Genomic DNA, 10,964 nt, shown 5'->3' with positions numbered 1-10,964 from the left:
CATCTTAATTTCTTTTTTCCTTTTCTTGAGATGTAGTTAGCGCTGGATAAGAGTTTGTGGAGCAGACTAATATTCGTGATGAAGCACTGGGTCTTGAAACCAAGTAATGTCCCAGGCAGGTGAGAGGATGTCCCCCAGACAGGGAGAGGACCTCTACCATGGGCTCTACTCACGTGGTTTCCCATCAGCTTATCGGCACGGCTGGTGGGACACTGAGTCTTCCTGTTCCCTTAAGACGGTGTTACTTGTCAAGCTGACTCAGGTCAGAGCATTGCAGAGTTTCCGTACTCTGCAGCTTCCTTCAGTCTGGGATGGGAGCCCTTGGGGAGATCATCAACCCTTTAGAAACCCCAGGGAAGCTGGTTCAGCTCTGCAGCTGAGTATCTGGACTTTGTTAAATCCTTGGCTTGTGCCAGAGCTATCAGGGCTCCCAGGGTCTCTGCCTGAAAGAGCTTTCTTGGGACAGAGGTGAGAGGTAGCTGTGAGCCTGCAAGCCCTGGATGCTGACTGAGTGAGTTAGCTACCTCAGGGAATGCGCTTGCTCAAGTGTACAGGCTCTCTGAATATATGTAACAAAACACTTAAATTATACCTAAATGAAACCCTGCCTGATTTTCCATAGGTAAATTGAACAACTATCTCTTTTGTGTTGAAAAAGATTCCCTTCTTACCCCAGAGTGGCTATATTTATCAAGGAATGGACATTCTGACCTTTGAACTGTGATACTTACAACTTAAAGCTCAGATTTTAAAACAAATGCTTGTGTGGTTTTTTTTCTTCCTTTTTTTTTTTTTAAATTGAGACATCAAAAAATCTCATTTAAAATGTTGAAAATGTAGTGAAAAAAATATTTCCTGTTTCTCTTCCAAAACCTTATTTTTGGCCAAGTCAGATCAGTTTTGCAAAACGTTTCATATTTGATGAAACTGCACATTCTGAGGGAATGACAGCCTGCCAAAGTTTTGGGGTCCAGCTTTAACCACAGCTCTGACAGCCACAGAAGGGCTGAGCTGGGCAAAACGCCATCAGTGGAAAATCCTGTAGATTTCTGTTTCTTCTATGGGATTCATCTGGGCAGTAAGAGGAAAATGGAGCTCACTTTGTATCCAAGTCTAGGGGTTTGATTTACCTCTGCAGAACCCTTGCAAATGTCTTTGGAGCCGTGTGGGTTTAAGTCAGTCCAGCAGGACACAGATCGTTCTGGCCCCTGCCCAGGAAAGCGTTTAAGCACATGCTTAACTGAAACCATGCCATTAGTCCCCTTGTGGGCTGCACAGCTGAATGGGACTTTTCTGCAGCGTCTGGTCCTGGGGAGCACATCTGGGGAACACATTCAGCTGCGTGAACTGTTACACTCGGTGCAGGTAGGACTGCGGTGCAGCCTCAGTTGGGGTTGTCTCTAATGATGTACACGTATATCATCTAGCATAATGGGGCCACGACCTACCCTAATAACTACACACACACATACGGAGCCTGCATAAGAAGAACGTTGTTCGAGTTGCAGTGTAAAAGCACACAGAAATAACTTGTGGCATACCCTGACTGAAGTTACTTAATCCACTGCCAGAGGGCAGAGGAGGTGTAGTGTAATGGGGTAATTTATCGTTAGCCAGGGCAAATGAGGCGCTAATGCTAGGAGTCAGTCTGCTTTAAGGGAGCTCAGAAAGACTTTTCTTTGCCCTTTTTTCACAAGCAACTAAGAACATTAAGCCATTCGTGAATTATGCCATGTTTTGTCCAGAAGAATGGCAGGTAAGTAATTGTATTGCATAATACACTCTATTTACTGTACCACTTACAGGCTGTACCACTTAATACTCACAGGCATTTTCAACCTCAGATTACTAGGTAAACATCGGCTGCAGCTGGCAACATCCTTTTCTCTCAGAGATTATGGTCTTCTAATAAGAAAACTACATTGCTACTTTGCCTCCAGCTGCAGCAACAGAGATAAAATCAAAGGTCAAGTCACAGTGATCCTGTTCAGATCTAAAATTAATGAACACCAAATTCACAACTAGTTCTTAATCCAAAGACCTTTTGGAGTGAAACAATTTTTTTTTTAATGTCATAACAAGATCTCTTGTGTCCCCGAAGCACCAAGAACTCAGTCACCAACCCATGGGTCATAGAGGCCCTCCTGGCTCCTAATTGTTCCATGGACCAAAGGACAGTACTTGCTTTTTGACAAAAGACCTTTTTCGGAAAATGAGTATTTGGCTGGTAGGAGCTGATTGGAAGCAAGTGGTAGCTTGTGGATACCACTCCAAGGTATGGCTGTGACCTGCTTAAGTAGGAGAGTCATCTGATAACTCAGATGTAAAGCCCTTACCATCAAATAATTCCAGTTATCATTCAGATAACAGCTCTCACTGTTCACAAACATATACAGCCCAACCCTCCAATGCCTTGCGTTGTATATAGCCTCTTGTTTGCTGGGAAGCAACAGTTTGAAATGTCACTAAACCAGAATGAGATCTCATGCCTTTTGCATTGTTATAAGGGCTTTGCAATGCAATGGGCAGGGTCAGCAGGTTAATTTTTGACAGGGTATGGAGACCTGCTCTCCTAAACACCTACTGTGGCATAGCAGCGTTCTCAGCAAGTGCAATCGTCAAGCCACAACCTGGAACCTCCATGCCAGCAAAAGTGGAGTCTAGGGAACAGGATGAGAGTATTAAAGACAATATTTTTTCATAGTTTGACTTCAACAGGAGACACAGGTGACTCCTTACTCTCCTAGGATTCATCCCATTTTGTTTTAATATTCAGTAGATGGCTTGTAGAGTTAGGGTTGTCATCTTGGCTGTTGCAACAAAATGTCAGCAGAGAGTCTGTGAGAAATGCCCTGTTAGCTCACTGAGTCCCAGACCCAGCTGCTTGGTATTGGCTGGAGACGTTTTTAGCTTTTGAAATTAATAATTTGAAAATTATGCTCTCCCTGCTCATAATGACTTCATTCTGTCTTCAGAAGTAGAAGAAACTGTTCAAAACAGCAGTTGCTACATCAAAGTATGTCTCATTAAGTGATATTGTAATGCACAAGCACAGGTACTGGTGTCACAGATGCTATTTTATAACTACTTAACTGCAAAAGTAATGATACAGCAGAAGGTGGGAGTGAACATTAGCAGTGATCTTTATTCTGCTTCATGTTCTCAGGTTATATCAGATTTTCTCTTTGTTGTACATTTGCTGCAATGTACTACGTTAAACCTCAAGTGCAAAAATTAAGAGCAGCTACTGTCACATGCATAAAATGTAGAATAGATATACTTTTGACAAGGACAAGTTTCTAAAAAGAATATTATGCCATGCCTACAAAAATGCAGTAAGCTCTCAAACCAGATTCAAGCCAATCTCTTCAGTAAAACCCTGGTTAAGAGAAATTCTTGAGGTTGCCAGGTTTTTTCTTAATTGCCTTAAATTAGGAGTTAGTGTTGAAAAGAGCATTTCACATTTAACTTGTTCTTTGTGCAGATACAGTAACTCCTTCCCAATGCACTATATTAAAGACATCGTTTTATAATGAGATGTGAAGCAAAGGGAAAGACATTCGCAGGGGTTATGGGAAGAAGACCTGGAAGGCTCACATGGAATTTCAGATCCACATCAAACACTGCAAGCAATAGAAAGTTCTCTATGCATATTTCACAAACAGCCAGTAGCTCCAGTTTTCCAGTGCCCTGGGTTACGTTTTAATCCAAAGGCATAACACTCTCACTGTTTAAATAGATGATCAATCAGAAAGGCCATTCTTGGGTTCACTTACACTCCACATAGCCATAGTCAGCCAGTCAGTACCTTTGACCTGACCTTTGAACGGAAAAATGCAAAGACAGCAACAGCCGGGTTTAGAAAGAAAAGCACCTAACAAAAAGGCAGAGAAACATTTTCATAACAATAGGAACTGTTTCATAAAATGCTGACTACAAGCTAGATGTAGAAATTTCCCTGTTACGAGATGAAACTGTTCTAAGGGTTAGCCAAATTCATGGAAAGTTTTAATATGCAGCAGCTGCTGAAAGCAAAAGCTTGCAGGGGTTAACTTAGGATCATGAAAAAATTATTAGGTTAATGACTCTGCCATGTAATAGAGACTGTCTTTCTGTTGTGACTATGCTAGGATATTGCCTTTGCCATTTTTAAAGGCAAAGTTCTTGATCTGAAATTGAAAATACGACATACATGCAGCACAGAAATATGGAGGTAATTCAATCGGTCACATACGGGCCAGATTTTCTTAAATCAGCACTTTGAAATGAATGTGTCTTTCAGATCTGGCATGTGTTTGTTATTTGTGTGGTTTTCTAGAGGTTTTGGGATTAAAATACCTGTTTGCCAATTGCCTCATTTGTCTTGGTTTATCAGATTACAAGATTAAATTACAGTCTTCCAACCTTTAAGGGAGTTTGGATGTAATTCACTTCTCTCTCCCTCTCTCTCACTGAGATTATATTAATTTCTAATTCTGTGAATAAATTTATTTCATGGAAAAGTAATCAAATTGCTGTTCTCAAAAGAAATATCTAGGAAATCATACAGTAGCTGTTTTCAGTCATATGGGTCTTGGTATGGATTTGGAAACTATACATCTTTTTGTATGTGCTATTATGCACTTACTAATTCTACAAATAATTAAACTATCAGCTTTTTGAAAACTGGGGTCCAAAATTACATCTATCCCATAAGAAGGGAATTCAGCAAAAAGTTTAGTAGGGCACACTCCTTGCAACACTGCAACATTCATTTATATTTCTTAGCTGAGTTTATGGGAAGCATGTGATGATACAATCCCGATTATATCTACGTGGTTTGTACAGCTGGAATCTCCCCCCAAAAAGGAAACAGAGCAAAAACACAGGAATGCTGCTACGCACATAGTAATTTAAGATTTAATGCAATGGCACTAAAAGAGTCTGGTGGAAAAACAAAGCAGCTTAAAATAAATCTTCTAAAAGTCATCTTCAGTGAGCACTCAACTGTTCATGCTTTACATTGATACATATTGTTGCATTTTGGAAAGGATTATTTACTTCTTGCAACATATGGACTCTACCTTTATCTCTAACAGAGTTGTTATATACATGAAGATCTATGCTTTACAAGCTATATTTCAGGAACTAATCTGCAAATTCCTCAGTTTACACCCATAATGAGATATCAAATTCACTTCACCACCAGCCTCCCTGGAGCGAATCCATTCATAAACACTAGTTTGTGCAAATGTGTGTGTATGAGCACATGTGGCAGGGCCATCACCTTTACCAGCCACTTTTGAATATTCATTCCTTTTCCTTGAACAAACAGATAAATCAGTGTTATAGATGCAACACATTTTTATTCCTCTCCATCTGCTCAGTTTTGCCACTGCCCGCCTCTGGGCTCAGGGTCCGGGTGGTGCAGGGGCAGGAAGGAGGCAAGGCACCTTGGTCCCAGCCTGTGCCCTGCAGCATCACCAGCACCTCTGATGTGGGAGCACTTCCCTGGGACATCCCAATGAGGACAGAGTGGGGGCTGCGACGTGCTGTGGGTTACAGCCCCCTCCTCTCCATACCAGCACCCTGTTGAGGTTGCTCCTGCAGCAGCTGGTCACAGGTTGTCCCTGGGTGGTGGTCCCCTGCAATGACTCCCAGGATGTCACTCACTTCTTTCCATGCCATCGGGAGCTGCCCGAGGGGCAGCAGTGTCTGAGCTGCACAGGGATGACAAATCACCTGGGCACCTGAGCATCCCTGGGAACACCCTGCATGACTATAGTGCGCACCTATGCACAGAGGTGGAGCAAAACCCCGGCAGCCCTGGAGAGCAGCAAGGCAACACACCTTCATTTTGTGGTCTGCATGTTCAGAAAGTCTCTGACAACCCTGTCCAAACAACCCTGTTGGACAAAAATGAAAACAACTTCACACACAGGAGGTCTTCTTAAAAATACCTTTCATTTCTAGAAGGGGGAAAGATTTTGGATCTGGGCTGTGGTGAATTAACATGCTGACCTTTTATCTTGAGAGGGCACCGATGTTTGAACACAGCCCAGGTCTTGAATGAAATTACCTTGGGTGGTCCCGATCTGCTTAGGAAAGAAAATTTTTGTTGTGCTGAAAATAAGGGCATGACAGTACACAGACATAAGCACTGAATTCAATCTCTCTGCGAAGCAAGGGAGGGGGCCTTAGGCCAAAACAGAGGTGCATTAATGAGCTTACATCAACCAAAAGAAATTACTAAGTACCTGTGAGTTATACTGGTATTAACTGAGATTGTCATGTATGGGTCTATTGATTTAATGTAATAGAAAATGCACAGCATGATAAAATAAGATATTAACATCCTTTTATCGGCCAAAAGCAATTTTCAAGCATGACTATATTGTAGGTGTATGAAATTGAAACTCACTGACAAATTCCGAGAAAATTACTCTTATTTTGGGCAATTTCAAATAAAAACAGGAATAATGATGTGTTTTATGTCTGTGTTTGCAAAGGTCCCCCCACCAGCAACTTTTAGGTACCACAGACTTGTAATGGGTAGGAAATAAGAAACTCTGTAGTAAATCCCTGGCCTTCCTTTTCTCATATCCACCTCTCCAGAAAGTAAGCGTATTTAGGAAACTGGAACTTTTGGGGCACGGTGCAGATCTCTGCACAAGCCAAACTACCTTTCCCTGTTGTCAATTTTGGAGGGTTCTTGTGTTTTCTTGCCTCCCCTTGCCATGATGGATCTGCAAAGCAGTATCACCTGATCACATTCCTTTCTGCTACCATATGTCACTTAAAAAATAAATTTTAGAAAACCTGAGCAGTACAGCAAGCCTGCTGGCTTCTCAACCTGCTTTGACATATGCAGGAGAAGATTTAAAGCTGTCAGGTTGTTGGATGGTTGCCATGGGTTTGCAAAGGGGGGAGAGAGAAATCCCCGCACAGGATACAGACGGCCAGCTGGCTGCAGTGGCTGGGCTGACCTTGTTCTCAGGGTACCCATCTGAGAAAGTACCCCTGAAGATCTTGTTTAATATTATTACCTTTAAGCCTTATTTACTTTGACATGTTGGGCAACTTAGATTAGGAAATCGGCATAGGATATTAGTCTAAATCAACATGCAGACAAACACCTGAAGCAGCTGAATTGCTGTCTGAAATCTCTGGCTGATCAGAGCAAGTATAACTCGTTACCCTGGGGTAAATATACAATGCAATACACGTGGGAACTGAACATGCGTGCCCTTGCCATGTCTGCTTTCTATTTGGCTAAACACACATGAAACTGTCACCGGTGCTCCTGCTTTGGTTGACCTCTGTGCTATTTGAACTATTTGTCTTGCCGGTTGGAAATTTTCTGAGCAAAATAGACTAATTGGCCTTGATTAACAAGCATCTGGTGTGAGTACAAATGGTTATTTGAGCAATAATGAGAAAGAACATGGGGAAGTGTGTTGGCAGCCTAATTTCTGGCAATTGATCTGTTCCCCATCCCCAGGCTGCTGAATTCCGTTTTCTGGCAAGATGGGGGAGGTGTTTCTCCACAAGCAGCCTGGAATCTGGCTTTTTTAAACCAAACTGCTTGGCATGCTTTCCCATTGCTCTGCCATGCAAACTGGGGTCTGCAGCCCCATCCTTGATGGTACACCCAGTGTGAGGGCATGTGAAACTGGACTTTGTCATTTGCAGCCACACTCTTTGGAGAAAATGATAAAAGCAGGAATAGTTTTCCCCTTCTCTTTGTATATGATTTTAAGTCTGTGTAATGGCCCTTCTTAAATAATGCCTAAAGCACATTTGTCTTGGATAATTAAATCTCAGGATTTAGGATTATATAAGTAAATAAGCTGTCTGAAACTCCCAGCTACAGATAACACAGCATAGCTTCAAAAATACATTTCTTATTTCCTTTAGAGGGGAAATAGCTTTCTTTTCTCACATATACACAAAGGTATTTTTTAATTTTGCCAGTGGTGCAACTGTATGTAAAAGTTGTAAATGTTCTTTGTGGGGGAAGACAAGCCTTTGCACTGCCTTAAGCTTATATCAAATCGTTCTCAGGTATGTCACGGAAGGAGTGTGATGTATTTGTATTAAACTTGGTAATGTATCCAGTTAGTATATGTATATGGAACTGGTCAACTTTGACAAGGCAGTGTGGCCATGGGATGAGGATTCTTAGTGAGAGCTGATTTCATTATGAATACGCTATAAAGTATAGGCTACCACTATAGGCATATGGGTGCTAGCTGGTTGCATTACCCCTCCTCTCAACAACAGAGGCACGGAAAGATAAACTTGAGAAATTTATGGTATTTTGTCCAGTGGAGCACACAAAATCCTGAGGTCTTTTTCAGAAATGCTGGCCTTTGAAAAAAAAAGGATGATGATTTGATTTCTTGATGAAAACCAAAATTGAAAACTTTAAAACTTGGCATTGATGAGGAAAAATGAAGTTTTTCTGAACTGTCAGCATTTCAGAGCTGAAGCACATCTCCCTGAGCAGCACTGATCTCAATGTTTTCCCCCTCATAGACTCATACCTTTCATTATTGGCCAACAGACCCATTATGGGTCTGAATTACATTTTTGTAGCTGCACAGCTTTGCTTTTTCATTCTATTTTTCATCCAGTCTAGGCTTTTGCAATGTGCACTTATAACATTGTTAATAAATACATTTTGCATTTCTGTTTAGTTTACTTAAAAATATAGATAAGAAGTCAGTTTGAGGTGCTACTTGGGAGATATGGCTATGGGGGAGAAATGACAAAGTCTAAGCTTCAGCAAGTACCATATGTCACCCTCAAAATACTAAAAAATACCAATTTTATCATAATCACTTTGAAATCTTTTTTTTTTTTTTAAAAAAGGAGCATCTCAAAAAACAAGCTATTCCTCAAATATCTATTGAATCTCAAGTTAAAATGTTCAGGTTTAGCATGTCAGAAATAAGGTTACACTGGGGATCAGGTTGGCACAACGCAGTTCATGCTGGCATGTATTTCGTTAGGTACATATTTTTAAAAAGCATGTGCAGAAATTGCTCTGTATAAAATTCCAGTCACTGGAAGTAAGACCAGAAATTCATCCCACTCTCCTAATTTTCGCAAAATGAAAGCAAATTTGGCTGCATGGAATAAGCACAGATCTACGGATGCTAACCATGGCGCATATCTTTGTTGAAGCATTTCTTTAATTGCTGCTTAGAATGAATCAGGAATGGCAACTAGTTTCTCTCAGGAAGCAGATAAATGCAGAGGTTACCAGTGTCTCTGCGAGCACCAAAGGGCATCTGATGTGGTATGCACTTGCACAGAGTGCCCCATCTGGAACAGCTGCCTTGGTACAGGACAGCCATTGCTCCATGTTGGTAAGCCAACCTGGGGTGAGCTTTTTAATGTGTGCTAACGTGCTACTGAGTTGAGGGCTCTTGGTTTCTATGCTACAACATTATAAATCTCTCCCTTCTTGTGCCGCCCCTGTGCTCTGCAGAAGAAGTTGACAAGTAGCAGTTGCAGTGCCGTACGATGATAACCCCAAGTATAAAATTGCCATGATAACATTTAGTCATGGTAGGCCTACAAGAGACAAAAATGTGCTTCTGTGTTTGGGAGTTTGCCAGCTGTGGAAGACAGAACTGTCAAGATAAAATATCTAGGGAATGAGGTGTTTAAAAGAGAGTATGGGATATCCATCTTTCACTAAGATACATTAGGAAGCCATTAAGGAAGAGGTAAAGAAGTTTAGAGTAGAATGTGCTGGAGACAAAAATGTGTAAGCCCTACCATTTAAGCCTGATAATTGACAGAGCAGCACATCTGCAGCAGCTGAAAGATGCCTTTCTAAACAACAATTCACTAAGGGATGGAGGGGCTGGGAATTGAACTAAATGGATCACTTCAGGAGCAAGAATTTTGGGCCCTTTCACTTACTTTGCTTCTTACCAGTCAAAAAGGAACATTAGGCTTTTCAAAGAGAAAAACCTGCCTCTCGACATTCTTTCTCAAAAGGCCTGAGGGGAAATTTGAAGGGTGTTTTGCAGTCGGTTCAAAAACTAAAGGACATCAGCTTACAGCTGGTAACTGCACAGAAACAGAATATAGACTTCTATACATGCAAGACTCCCCTCAGCTTCCTCACCACTACCCCCACCAATGAACATGATGCATTAATTAGTTTACTGATGTGTACTTAAGTTGCTTATGTATATATATACATCTTGAATAATGCGCTCAGTTTTGGGCCCCTCACTACCAGAAGGACATTGAGTTGCTGGAGCGTGTCCAGAGAAGGGCAACGAAACTGGTGAAGGGTCTGGAGCACAAGTCTTACAAGGAGCAGCTGAGGGAGCTGGGGTTGTTTAGTCTGGAGAAGAGGAGGCTGAGGGGAGGGAGACCTTATCGCTCTCTACTACTGCCTGAAAGGAGGTTGTAGTGAGGTGGCTGACGGTCTCTTCTCCCAAGTAACAAGTGATAGGACAAGAGAAAGTGGCCTCAAGCTGCGTCAGGGGAGGTTTTGATTGGATGTTAGAAAAAATTTCTTTACTGAAAGAGTGGTCAGGCATTGGAACAGGCTGCCCAGAGAGGTGGTGGAGTCACCATCCCTCGAGGTGTTCAAAAAATGTGTAGACACGACACTTCAGGGCATGCTTTAGGAGGCATGGGGGTGTTGGGTTGACAGTTTGGTTTGATGATATTCGAGGTCTTTTCCAACTTTAATGATTCTATGATTCTATATATGCATATGTATAATACAGTATGGCAGAGTGCAAGGTCTCCTTTAGACAAAAACCCATGCACATAACAGAGCTTTGTCCCTGCAGCCCCCATCTGCCCATGTTTTCTTCATTCCCATGCTTTTTTAGCTCTAGCAATGCAAGTCCCCTACTACCACACTACCTTCCTTTTAGCCCATGGATTTGGAAGCATCATATTTGATTTTGTTTTTTAACTCTAACCCAACTAAAACCCAAGTGTAATGT

The sequence above is a fragment of the Phalacrocorax carbo genome, chromosome 2 (assembly GCF_963921805.1).
Source record: "Phalacrocorax carbo chromosome 2, bPhaCar2.1, whole genome shotgun sequence".
NCBI classification, from domain to species: domain Eukaryota; kingdom Metazoa; phylum Chordata; class Aves; order Suliformes; family Phalacrocoracidae; genus Phalacrocorax; species Phalacrocorax carbo.
Note: the sequence above shows the minus strand (reverse complement) of the source record.